Raw genomic sequence first — 11,005 nt, forward strand, 5'->3', positions numbered from 1 at the left:
CCATCAGGAAAGGAAAATTACGGTAAGTATTTGATAGGAAATTTTCAGTTTTTCTAAGAGAAAACATTGCAGCAAAAAGAATAAATAAGTAAAAATAAATGAATGAATGTACATAAAAAGTTTGCTATGGACTGGACAGCAGCCATGCAAAAAAAAAAAAAAAAAAACCTCCGATACTAACAATTAAAAGGTAAGGGGGTTGATTGCCCAAAAAGCTAACAATCAGAATTAAGAAACTGTTTCATACTGGACTTTCATTTTCCCCTATGCAGTTTGTTAGCTTTCCCTGTTCTATCCCTAAAGCAGCTTCCAACACACTGCCACTATGGCTGCCCTGTTTTCCCTCATTTTTAGTGAAGGGTTGGCTTGTTGGCAGGTTCAGTTAGCTTGCCTGCCACTAGATGGTTCTGTTGCCATTATGGCATGTTAGAGGGAAAGTGGTAAGAAGGTCTTGGCTCCTCTTTTAGAGGAATCCCTCTTCTAAAGATGTAATGGGTGTAGTGAGTGCCCATATAAATGCCAGCTGTGGGTGGGGCCCAGAGAGGCTGAGGCATGGGAACAGGACACCTCAGAGCTGCCAAGATGTAGTCCTATATTGAACTGAGCTAAAGGGCCCTATGTGAGGCTGAATTCCCAGGCAAGGTGATACAGATCATGTGAGGAATACCTGGAGTCACCCTGTCTCCCTTGACCTTTTTCTGCAGGTCCGGTAGCAGAGTGTGCAAAACCTTGGGGTCTGAACAGAATCCTGGTATGTGAGTAGTGGTGGAAGCCTGGCAATGAGTCTGTTATCTGGGAGTGTGCCCAGCTGGGCAAGACTATAGAAGGGACATTAAGAAGAGACTGGTGTACTAATCAAAGCAACTTGTCCCCCTGACCCTCAGCTGCAGGTCCTGTGATGGAAGTGATGGAAGTGATGGAAGCTTAAGGCTGTGGACTTAGTATACATAGGGAAGGGGTCCCAATTCTATGGTGCTGCCAAGTAGGAGAGGTAAGATGACTAAAACGTGTATACTTCTGCACTGCACTGAAATTACTGCTACAGAATGTTTAACATTCTTGGTTCCATGACGAAGATTATGACAGTACGTCAAATGTGAATTGCCTCAGGAAGATGTGAAGTTGTAGTAAAGTTCTGAAAATACATTTGTGTGTGGACATTCCTTTACTCTGAATTATTCAGACCTCTGGCCGGAGATGTCATGAGTGAGCCTCTGGCCAAGAAGCATGTGTCCCAGATGGCACCTACAAAGTCTGGTAGGTGGGTGCTGTATCCACGAAGAAACCGTGTGGGACTGATAAAGTTGGCAGCAACATTTGCCAATCACAAGTCCCCTAACAGGCTTATCCAATAACAGCCATATTGGCCCTTCTAAGTCTGCTGGCCATAGTTTAAAGGCCATGCTGTGTATTATGGTTTACAAAAAGAAATTGTTCCAAGTCAATCAGCACATAAATTGCTGAGACCATGAATCCTGGACCCGCAGAATTCAGCCGAATCCATGGTAGCAGCGAAACCAATTCATATTCATTATAAAAGCTCATTGATACTATAATGCCATGTGCTTTTTCACTAGAAATAAAACTTGCAATGCATCATTTACTAACTGTCAGGTGTCTGCATGTGATGTGACTTGACGTGACACATACCATGACACTGCAGAAAGAGTCATCATGAAGAATGCATAGTCACATGAATTACATTCCACCGAAGGATAATAAAAAAGTTTTTAACTCCCATTTTGCACTTTTAGTATACAGCAGTTTAAACAACAATATCTTTAATTGCTTTGCACAACAAAATTATTTTCATAATGTTTTTTAGCTCCTATCTGGATTTCATTTGGTCCAGTGCTCTAAAAAATATCCTATATTTTTTTTCATTGTAAGCATGCAAAAAATAAGAAAATGCAGTTTTCAGTTTAATGTTTATTTTGTGTAATGAATACTTTTCCAAAAACGAATGGCTGGCCAGCAAAGAGAGGGGATCGTGACTGCGTGTGTACTTATCTTTCTGGTCAGTGGTAGTCCTGCTCAGGACTCTTTTTCTCAAAGAAAGGGTGCAGGAACTACCCCCTTCAGTCACTTCTTGTCTCCGCACCTACACACCTCCAAGCACCTTTCTTGGTTCCACTCCTACCCACCTCCCAGTACTGCCCCTTTTAGAGAATGCAGAACCAAGTATCATTTTGTGGTTATAAGTAACTTGTATGGAATTTGTTAATAACAACCAGAAAAGCAGTAATATAGATCCCCTGCAGCCAGCAGCAATAGACCCCCCCCCAGCAACAATAGATTCCCCCAAAAACATTGAACGCCAGCAACAATGACCCCCCAGCAACATAAGCCCAACCAGCAACAATAGACCTCCTCAGCAACAACAGACTACCACGCAAAAATATATGCCCTCCAGCAACAATAGATCTGTCAGCAGCCAGCAACAATAGACCCCCCTCAACAGAAGATCTCTTCCTGCAACAATTGACCCCCCAGCAACATAAGCCCCGCTTCCCAGCAACTGTAGATCCCCCACTAGCAACAATAATAGACCTCCCTAGCAACAATAGAATGCCATGCAAAAATAAATCTCCTCCAGGAACAATAGATCCCCCAGCAGCCAGCATCAATGGACCCTACAGGACACCCTAGCACCCCTTGCCATTACATACATTCAGTGCAGTCCATGTTCCCGCTAATAAAAAAGCCCTGGTCCTGCAACTGCTATAGCAACTGGTCTTTGAGCCTGACTCCTGATCGTGACACACAGTCTGATAGATGCTGTGGTCTGCAGGGGGGACTCAAAATCTGGAAGCCATATTTTACAAAAAAGGGCCCCAGATATCTGGCCCTCCCACCTATGGGAATGAGTTCTTAGTACCCCTTGCTACTCATTAAATTGATGGTTAAATTAATTTCTTATCAGCTGCTGAACCAGTGCTGAGTGTTCACAACACAGAGTTTAAACTCTCAATCTGAATGTCCAGTGGCGGTGCGTCCATAGAGGGCGCAGGAGCGCCACCCCCTCTCTCCTGCACCCATCAATCTCCAATAGATAGCTGGGCATCTGAATTACAGTGGCAGGGGTGTTTTTGAAGTGCCTGATTAGAGCCGTGGGCTCTAATAGGCTTCCAAATTGGTAAACAGCACTGCTGTGCGTTCGCTGCTTACGTAGTGCTGTGTTAGGGAATCAAATAAATCGCTTCCCTAACACTGACCCGCCTCTCAGCCAATCAGGTGCACCGGGTCTGGTTACCTGTCACCTGATTGGCTGAAGTGACAGGCGCTGTGATTGGACGCCAGGCATCCAATCATAGCAGAAGAGGACGGGAGAAGACATTGAGGACTCGGAGGGAGCGTGGAGGACAGCGCTGACCCAAAACAGGTAAGTGTCAGGTGGGGGGGGGGCACACTGGCAGCAATTGATGGGGCAAACTGGTGGCAATTGATGGGGCAGACTGGCAGCGATTGATGGGGCAAACTGGCGGCAATTGATGGCTGGCAGCAATTGATGGGGCACACTGGCAGCAATTGATGGGGCACACTGGCAGCAATTGATGGTTACAGTAGCTGCGTTTGCTAGCACAGTGGTGGCAATTTATGGGTGCAATCGCTGCGTTTGATGGCACAGTGTTTGCGCTTGATGGTCACAGTGTCTGCGTTTGATGGCACAGTGTCTGCGCTTGATGGGCACAGTGTCTGCGTTTGATGGCACAGTGTCTGCGCTTGATGGGCACAGTGTCTGCGCTTGATTGCACAGTGGCAGCGTTTAATAGGCACAGTGGTGGCAATTGATGGGTACAGTGGCTTCGTTTGATGGCACAGTGGCTTAGTTTGATGGCATAGTGGCTTTGTTTGATGGCACAGTGGCTGCGATTGATGGGCACAGTAGCTGCGTTTGATGGGCACAGTGAAGCTGCAATTGATGTTTTTTTTTTTTCAGTTTGTTTGCGCCCCCTTAAAAATTTTGAGCACCAGCCGCCACTGATGTCCACCAGTGGATACTGTTTATTTAAGGCTCTGATGAAGGGGACAATGCGCAGTCACTGAAACTGACTGTAGCACCAGTAAACATCAATTAGTACAAATAATATATACCTAAGGTTTTAGTGCCATCAATCTATCACATAAGCACCACAATGCAAATGACAGCTCTTGGGCTGGCTGCTGAATGTCCACAAAGGGATCATGGTGAGATCATTGAACAAATATGGTCATGACCATATTTGCTCAATGACATCACCTAGGAGTGCACACTTGCAGCCCCACCCCTTCCAGGCTGCATGCCTGGGTAAAGGTCTAGTATAGACTTTTGGGGGACTCCACACATTTATTTTTTTTTTCTAATGCACAGTACATATTTTTGTAAACAATGTTATAAGGGTCTGGTATGGATTTTGAGAGGGACCCTATGCTGTTTTTACAAACTGAAGTAAGCCGACCAAGAAATGTCATTTAGAAGGAAGTTTTTCCTTTCTAAATGCCACTTTTGCAGAAGTACATCCTATGAATGCATCACTTCACTTGCAGATTTAAAGAGTCCCCAAGCATGCTATTTAAAGGAAATGTGTATTTTTAATACTGACCTTTAAATAAGCTGCATTAAAAGACCCACTCCCTACTGAATGATATTAATTTCAGTGCCCAGCTACCAATGCTGTTTTTTAAAAAAATCTTGAAAATTGGCATTGACAAAGAGCAAAAAACCCTACAAGATTCAGCTAAAAAAATTACAAGATTCAGCTCACATAGACCTATGCCGCGTACACACGGCTGGACTTTACGGCATACTTGGTCCGGCGAACCGGAGTCCGTCGGACAATTCAATCGTGTGTGGGCTCCAGCAGACTTTTTTTTCTCAAAAGTTTGACGGACCTAGAAATGAAACATGTTTCAAATCTGTCCGACAGACTCGGCTTTCTAGCGTACAAACCGGTCGTCTGTGTGCTAGTCCAACGGACCAAAACTGACGCATGCTCTGAAGCAAGTACAAGACGGAAGCGCTTGCTCTGGTAAAACTAGCCTTCGTATTGAAGCAAGCACATTCCTCTTCTGTGATCTTTTAATACAGCGCATTCTTTTTTTCTTTATAATGCGAGAGGAATGAAGTTGTTTTGCTGCTTATATTCCCAGTGTTTTCACAAACTACTTTCTTCATTATTTATCCTCATGACATGACTAATATTAAAGTTTTTAAAAGGCAGATCTCCAGAAATAATGTATTAAATTATTTTTTTGACTCATCTTTAGTATTTTTATATTTAATCAATATCTATTGTACAAATTGTGCTAAATTCTCAATTTTTTTTTTTTTTTTGGGGTTTCAAGTTACCACAATAACCTTATTATTTTGTATTGTTTTAATGAACCTTAATGAGGTTGGTGTCCCTTGTTAATTTGACATGGGGGGTTATTTTCAAAAGGCAAATTCATTTTGCACTACAAGTTCAAAGTGTACTTGAAATTGCACTGAAAGAGCATTTAGAAGTGCAGTCGCTGTGGATCCGAGGGGCACATGCAAGGAAACCCAAAAAAAATCATTTTATCTTGCACACGATTGGATGATAAAATCAGCAGAGCTTTCCCTCATTTCAGATCTTTCCATCAGATTTACAGCGACTGCACTTCCAACAAGTGCACTTGCAGTGCAATTTCTAAAGTGCACTTTGCACTTGTACTTTGCACTGGAATTTCAAAATGATTTTGCCTTTTGTAAATAACCCACATACTCTTTTTGACATGTACCTGCCTACTCACAAACAAAATGTCCTTTTTGAATCAAAACACATAGTCAATAATGTAAGGTAAAGAAAATATCCATTTATTTTTGGAAAAACATAAATGAGGAAGGCAACACTGGAGACACTTTTGGAATGTGTGAAGCCTTTTGTCCCCCAGGACACACATCAAGTTAGTGGAAAATAAAATTGGGATCTTGCGAATAGGGAGCACAATCTGTGTCTTCTGTCAGACCAGACTGAAGCCAGGCAATCACCTTTGACTCTTCCGTGGGGCCTTCCCTGCATGCTGCCCTGCAGCCTTCCCTCCACGCTTCTCTGCAGCCTTCCTTGCAGGCTGTGCCTCTGGTGGTGTACTTGTGGCAGGAGGAGGAGGAGGAGGAGGGGCTTCATCTGAAATATGGCTTTTTGGAGTAAGCTCCCCTCTCAACCCCTTCTGAAAGGCCTGAAAAATAAGCCCCTCACAGAGGAGGCGTTGCCCCTTCTCAAGTTCCACCAACCTGGTGGCCATATAAGTTCCATAGGCCTCTTCAGCATTGGGTGGGGTACTGAGTATTTGGCTGGCTTCCTGAATGAGGGCTAGTGATTCCTCCTCTGTTCGGCTGATCTTCCTGGGCCTATTGGTGGTAGTGCGGAGGGGAGGCACCTGACATTGGGTGATGCTTCTACTGGGCCCAGCCACCTCCTGCCTGCCACTGGGCACGGCCTCCTCCTCTCTCCCACTGGGCAAGGCCTGCTCCTCTATACCACTGGGCACAGCCTCCTCCTGGCTGAGCTCATCCTGTGTAGAAAAAAGGGACATAGTTGTAATTTTTCCTTCCGCAATTACACACAATTTTCAGCTCATGACTTGCAAATATAATTCTAAACAAATAGAAAAGGCTATCTTTTTGACCCCACCATTATTCTAGCTGATCACCAATATTTGAAGTACATTTTTGGCCACTACTGTCTAGTGATATGTATACATATTAATAATTGTGTTTAAATATTTTTTTTTAAGCACTTAAAACATTTTAGAGTTTACATCATTAATATTTACACAATTCAAAATTCAAAAAAAATTATAACTGGCTCAAGCTGGGCACATCCACTTCCTCAACGATGAAAGGGCCCTGTTCTTCCTGGGACGCCTCAGCTGGGGTGGAGGGAAGGCTGGAGGGAAGGCTGGAGGGAAGGGTCGAAAGTGATTGCCTTGCTTCTGTCTGGTCATCCAGAAATCTCAGTTTTGGGTAGTACCACAGCATGGGGACATAAACCTTGTCTGCTGCTGCTCCTGATCTGAGGGAATCCTGGATCTTCTTGTGTTCCTGCCTGTACATATTACGCAAGATCCCAATTTTATTTTCTACAAACTTAATGTCTGCCTGGAGGACTCGAGTCTTGACAAATTCCAGAAGTCTCCCCAGTGTTGCCTTCTTTGCATGTCTAATAAAATACAATGGGTGCTTGACCTCCCACAGGTTTCTGTTCTCTTGATACAGATCAATAAAATGAGACAAAAATTCTTCCTCCTTAAAGGGATTCATTTTTGCTGAAAGACAAGACACAAGATAAAAACTGTAATGTCAGTCCAAACTCACAGTATTATTTTTGGCAGAATAAAGGGTACACATACACATACACACACACCAAACACATTCACAAAACACACACCCATGTTTAAATCTTACCTTCGTTTATGACGCTCGCTACTTCTGCTCGGACATACGTAGGCCAGCGTACTACCTTTATATACACTGCGCATGTGTCATGCTACGCCTGCGTTGCTCGCCCCTGACGTTCTTTAGGATGATTTGTCCCCGCCCCTTCACTCTTCGTTGCACAGTGGGAGTGTACAGAGAAAGATGGCGGAGAGATTATCTGGAACCAGCGTGGAGGAAAGCCCAGAGCCACAACCATCCAGATCCCAGAGGCGATATAAGACCACCAACATGGCCTTTGAAGAGATGGTGGAGATGGTGTCCATATTGAGAAGGGAGGACTATGATGCCAAAAAAGGACAGTACACCCGACCCAATATGCGGAAGGACAAAATAATGTCCTCAGTTGTCACTGCTCCTTGAGGAAAAATTTGGCATTAAACGGGCTAAAGAACAATTAAGGAAGCGGTGGTCTGACCTCAAAACTAGGGAGCCTGAACAATATTTTCGTTTTAGTTTATACAGGAAAGCTCGCGAAACGCGTCGGGTTAGAGATGTACCATGCATATCTGTATCACATGTATTACTATTATATTTGGGCTATGTTTTAGGATTACAATGCAATGTTGCTGTTTTATGAATTTGTTCACCCATGCTCATGTCTTTATATTGGATGATGTTGTTAATTTCAATAAATCATTCTTATTTCCATAATTGTTTACCCTTTTGATCACCATGAACATCTCATTTAAAGTCCCAGGGGCGACGTCCGTTTCTCCTCTATACAGCATCGTTCGTAAAGACCGTTCTTTTGAAACTACATATGATAATAATAAAATGGCATTTGTTTTGCAAGAAATACGATGGTACAGAGTTGGACATACATTTAGGTCTTGATAATTTGTTATTCCAAAAATTTGGGGGGATGTTGTGTAGATGTGTTTGAAACTAGAATGCTTGTGAAAAAATGATTCAGTGTAATGTAAGGACAGGACACAGCAGCTGTTTACACATCTGGACTCACGAGCACTAATGTACTATGTGACACCAGACAACATTTTTGAGGGTAATCCACACAGGGCCTCCAGGGGATACTTGAGGTGTCTGCATCTGTGAAACTTGCATCAAAATGTGTATTGTTTTGCATTTTTGTTCAGAATGAATTTGAATCCTGTCTTCAAAAATATTTTGTGAACAAACTGACAATTGTCCCCAACTTTAAAGCAAGGTTTCATATTCCTATTTCAGGACTGAAATACCACTGTGTTTTAAGTATACCTTTTGTTTCATTCTCATAGGGGAGAAAAGACTCAGACAACAGTCCGAGGATCCCAGGACCCCCCCAAGTCACCAGCCGGAAGCAGGAATTACCACAAGCCCCAGCCCAAGACCACGCCCACCCGACGATCTTGAGGAAGGAGAGGTATAGTGCTACCTATGTGGTGGAGGAAGTGTGCGAGATTTGCACCCCACCAAGTGAGTGACTGACACCCCAGCTTAAGGTAATCTATTTAGGCGTGCATATTTTGATAATCAATTTTCTCCACCAATTTTAGGTGTTGTTCTGGTTGTGGAAGGCCAAGCGGCGGAGCCATTTAGCACAGACAGTGCACAAAGACTGATTGGGCAGATAATGGTGTGAAATGGCCAAATTGATCGAATGCAAGACCAAATTAACAGCATGAGAAATCGGCTGGACAGCATGCAACAGGAAATGTGAAACATGATTGATGTTTTGGGCAGAATATAATCACTTTTTGCCTAAAAACATCAATCATGTTCTTCATTTCATTGTCAAATTTAAACTTTTCAAAATTGTTTAAGTGGTGAAATAGTAATATCAAAATTTAGCAGATGCACATGGGGGGGTCATCATGTGCTATCTTCCATCAGGGGATATCAATGTACTTGTTTTGTGTTTGCAACCCCTTCCTCATAATAATTTTAATTTTTGAGAGGAAAAAAGGGATTGCACACACAAAACACGTCCATTGCTCCCCCATGATGGGAGATAGCACATGTTGACTTGAACCATTTGTACTTCCAATTTGTGTGCATTCTGCTAAATTTTGATTTTACATGGGTGACATCACCAGCACCATTTTTGACATGTTGAACTTTGTAAGTTCCTGTTATTTTTTGTTATTATGTTTTTAAAAACCCTGTTGTCAAGCCTACATTTGTAACCCAAAAATATTTTTGATAAATATGGCTGAAATAACCAAAAAAACCCCAAATATTATTGTTCCAAAAAAAAATAATGATAAAAAAAATAACAAACCATAAACACTTTAAAAAAAAGGCACCTTTCAATGTGCGCGCAGTAAAATGTTTTTACTACTACAATGCGTGTGGCTTATTATTTATCAATAACAGTTTCTTAAGTTTTGGGGTGTTTACAGTGACAAAGGGCCTTATTAACTAAAGGGAAATGTACTTGCCACTACAAGTGCACTAGGAGACAGCCAAAACTAAATGCAAACAACAATAAAAACAAGAGATTTTATCCAAAATATTTTTTGTTTATTTGGTAAAAGGTTAAAGTTGTTCTTGCATTGCAATGGCCCCCCCGACCATTAAAATAATTCACATATCTGTCCCGCACTTGACGGGCGGTTTGAGGGGCCAAGCCAGTATGGCCAGTATCCAGGCCTGTGAGTGGAGCTTCGCCACTAGGTCCAGCCTCAGGCCCAACAGAGATATAAGATATGTAGCAGAATGTCTTCTCAAAAAATTATGGAGAATGCAGCAAGCCATTATAACATGATTTAATTTATATTCCACAAGATTTATGGCCGAGAGGAACAAAAGGAACTGGCTGGCCAGAATCCCAAAGGCATTCTCAACAACTCTTCTTGCTCTGGCCAGCCAGTAATTAAATACCCTCCTCTCTGGGGTGAGGAACCTTTGGGGGAATGGCCTCATCAAGTGCTCGCCAAGAGCAAACGCTTCATCAGCGATGAAAACTGAGGGGAGTCCATCAACTTTCTGGTCATCAGATGGCAAGCCCAGGCCACCAGTCTAGAGACGCTGGCACAACTCAGTCTGTGCAAAGACTCTTCCGTCTGACAGCCGGCCGTTCTTGCCCACGTCCATGAACATAAAATTCCAATTGTGCTGAGACCACCGCCATCAATACTACACTATGAAACCCCTTGTAGTTAAAGTAGTAAAGCCCCCGAATGGGGTGGTGGCATAATGCGGATATGCTTCCCATCAATCGCCCCGACACAGTTGGGAAAGTCCCAATGGTCAGTGAACTGGGAGGCCACAGTCTGCCATTCCTGTGTGTTGGAAGGAAACTGTGGAGTCAAACAGGAAAAAAAATAGTAATTTTAAACATAACTTTGCTATCAGATTACACAAAAACATTCTTGAACAACAGCAGTCGAACATTTTTAAAATGTGTTATTAATAACAAACAAAAACATAAGGCCCACTTATAAGATTACTCACCCCTTCTGATGGACCATTGATCAATTTGTATGTGGGGGGAGGGGTTCTAATTTGGGAGAATAACACACCTGACATTTGGAAACATTTGAGGGGGTGGGGGAGGGTAAAGGAGTACAATGGAGCTGACAATATACAATGTTAAAGGGACTATAGGCTAGAGGTATAAATGGA

The 11,005-nt window shown here is 42.8% G+C and overlaps 1 long non-coding RNA gene across 2 annotated transcripts in view; it reads left to right on the forward strand.

Moving 5' to 3' along the window:
• The window catches only part of LOC141102838 (uncharacterized), a 70,349-nt gene extending 60,655 nt beyond the window's left edge, over positions 1-9,694 (forward strand). Inside the window, exons 2-3 of one of the 2 annotated variants that reach the window (XR_012235211.1) lie at positions 8,677-8,854; positions 8,935-9,694. This is a non-coding gene — a long non-coding RNA (uncharacterized lncRNA). The remainder of the gene's footprint in view (positions 1-8,676; positions 8,855-8,934) is intronic. The other variant, XR_012235212.1, reaches the window with a different exon arrangement.
• Positions 9,695-11,005: the final 1,311 nt, after the last annotated feature.

This window comes from Aquarana catesbeiana, linkage group LG01 (genome assembly GCF_042186555.1).
Source record: "Aquarana catesbeiana isolate 2022-GZ linkage group LG01, ASM4218655v1, whole genome shotgun sequence".
Classification (NCBI taxonomy): domain Eukaryota; kingdom Metazoa; phylum Chordata; class Amphibia; order Anura; family Ranidae; genus Aquarana; species Aquarana catesbeiana.